The sequence below is a fragment of the Macadamia integrifolia genome, chromosome 13 (assembly GCF_013358625.1).
Source record: "Macadamia integrifolia cultivar HAES 741 chromosome 13, SCU_Mint_v3, whole genome shotgun sequence".
Taxonomy (NCBI): Eukaryota; Viridiplantae; Streptophyta; class Magnoliopsida; order Proteales; family Proteaceae; genus Macadamia; species Macadamia integrifolia.
Genome location: NC_056569.1, coordinates 11,430,299 through 11,433,332, shown reverse-complemented (window position 1 = coordinate 11,433,332; position 3,034 = coordinate 11,430,299).

Here is a 3,034-nt window from a genome sequence, read left to right as displayed (position 1 = left end):
GATAAAGTATTATGGGAAAAAGAACCTTGCTAGTCTTGCATAGGAAACAACCAGACATAGCTGGATGTGAAAAGACCCAGTTGCCCCCGTCACAACTGGATATTTCACTCTCAGCTGTGTCTGGGCGTTCCTACGCCAGACCGGCAAATTTCCCCTCCCCAAGTATTATTAGCTGATGAAGATATTAAAAAGATGGAAAAACTATATTTACAACTTACTAAATGAAAACAATACAAGTATTAACGTTTTAAAAGGTTGTCATAACCATAAAAAAGCCACAAATCTTAGATATATACAAAAAATTAGGGAGTTTAAAGTAAATGATGAAGCTTTAAAGAAGATGAAAATAGGTAAAACAATGGGTCTAGATGGTATTCCAGCAAAGGTGTGGAAGAGCTTAAGCATATGTGGAATAGCTTGGTTGACTAAGTTGTTTATTAAGGTTATGAGTACAAAAAAAATCCTAAGTGAATGGAGAAGAAACATTGTGGTTCCTATTTATAAAAAGAAATGTGATATTCAAAGGTGTAACAACTATAGAGGAATAAAACTTATGAACCATACTATGAAATTTTGGGAGGGAGTTATTGAAACTTGCTTGAGACAAGACTAATATTTCGGTAACCAATTTGGTATTATACTAGGAAGATCAACCACAAAAGCTATTAATTTTCTTAGGAGAATAATGGAAAGATATAGAGATAAGACTAGTGTAAGAACTGCGGGGGTGAGGGGGGAGAGGAGGATAGTGAACTCCCAATTAAAATTGGATTACATCGAGGATCAACTTTAAACTCATATTTGTTTGCACTATTCATAGACAAGCTAACTAGAGTAATTCAAGATCAGAGCACTTTGTGTATGTTTTTTGCTGATGATATTGTTTGGTGGATGAAGCAAAAATAGAGATAAATGTAAAGTTGAAATTTTGGAGATCAACCTTGGAAACAAAGTATATGGTGTATGACTTTAGTAACAATAAGATTGAAAGTGAGATGATGAAAAATTGATCATAGGGAGATACCACAAAGTGAAAATTTTAGGTACCTAGGTTCAGTCACAAATGAAAGAGAAATAGAGGATGATGTTGCACAAAGAATTAGAATAGTGTGGATGAAGAGGAGGGAATGCGTCTGAAGTATTCTTTTAAAACTTAAAGGAAAATTTTATAAGACATTTATATAATCAACAATGATGTATAGAGTCGAATGTTGGACAGTAAAAAAAAAAAAAACATTTATGCAAACATAGTGTAGTTGAACTAAGGATGTTAAGATGGATGATTGGCAAAACTAAAAAAGATAAATAAGTAATGAACAAATTAGGAGTAGCTCCTCCGGTATATGATAATGTTGTAATTTTGGTGTAATATGGGTATAAGGGTAAATCTGTCCATAAGGGAATTCCCGTAGTTGTACCTAATATTCACTTATTATAAATAAATAGTAGATCTGTCAATGACAATCAAATCATTCCTCTTAAGTGACCACCGAGAGCTGGCGGTTGGTAGATCTCCAACCACCGAGAGACTCCTCTCTCTTCCCTTCTTTTGGTCTCTTAGATCTCCAACTGTGATATGATCTGAGAGACCCTTTTATCTTGAATTGATTTTTATTTAAGGGTTTTACCTGATAGATTTTTTCAGGGTTTGTTTTCATGCTTTTGGTTATGATGATGATAGTTTTTTAGATCGTGGCTGTTGCTCCTTTAGTTTGTGGCATGAACTTTATGCAGATGTTTTGTGCTAGTCTAGAATGAAAGTGGATAAGAAGGGGGAAAAAAGAAATTCAGAATGTATGAATAAGATTCAACTCCAGTGCATGATTGTCCGGAAAAAATTATAATAGGGGGAATTTTTCTCATGAGTTCTAAGAATTCAAATGGCAAGTTTTTTCTTAGTTACTTATTTAGTAATTGGAATTGGAACCTAGTGGTTGTGGGTTCGAGTCCGGAAACAACCTCTCCATGAAGCCGGGGTAAGGTTGTGTACGTTATGACTCCCCAGACCTGCAGTGGCGGGAGCTTCATGCTCTGGGTACGCCCTTTAACTTATTTTGTTATTCCCTAATTTTCTTTTCTCAGTAGTATGTAGTCCCATCACCAAAAAGAAATTTTGGTTGTTGAATTTTACCTTCTTCTCGTTTTGTAGGACCATCTTCTACTTGTTCAAAAGGAAGTGATATTGATTAGTGGAAAATAAGAAAATGTATAGATTTCTGTTTTGAAGGGCAAGAAGCACTAGCCTGTATCTACTCTGCCAGAGTCGATTTGGATTTGCATATGCGTAGAAGTTCTTATGCTCACTCGGGATAGGATAAGAGCAAAGTAGTATTTCTGTAATGAGAACAAGAGGACTGCATATAAAAAACTAAGTCCTATGGCTACTATAGTTCCCGACACACTGAAATCACCTTGCACTCAAAAGTAAAAAATGAATAGTAAAAAAGAAGTATCTTCTCTAAAGCACCGTCTTGGTCTAAAATCCCCTTGTATTGCCAAATCATCAGCCACCTTGTTTGCAGTTCTCAATTTCCATTGAAACTGAAACTGCATTTGAGAAACAAGGTACTGGATGGATCTGAAATAGAGGTATAATACTATGGTTTTTTTTCCTTGGGTGAATAAAAAAATTCATTACCTAAAGAGAGGGAAGACACAGGGGGCCCCTAAATCGAGGAAGAAGAAAAAACAATATAGAACAACAATACTACCAAAGCAAAGCCCAATCTTTAAGGAGCAGAGGAAGAGGGAGGTAATCTTCAGGAAAATATGACTGTTCCTTGGCGAAACGATACAACGAGAGTTGATTGAAGATAGCTTGCTTCTGATATCAAAGGAGATGTTTTCCCAAATCTATTGAAAGGATGTGGAGCTGGAGGACCATTTCCTAATATTACGCTCCATCCAAATATGGGTAATGGTAGCGCCAAAGGTGAACTTACCCACTACATTATAGGTTGATTTACAGGCAAAAGTCATATCCACCCAAACCCATTCTCTCTATAAAGGAAGGATCCTTTGACTTTTGACCAAC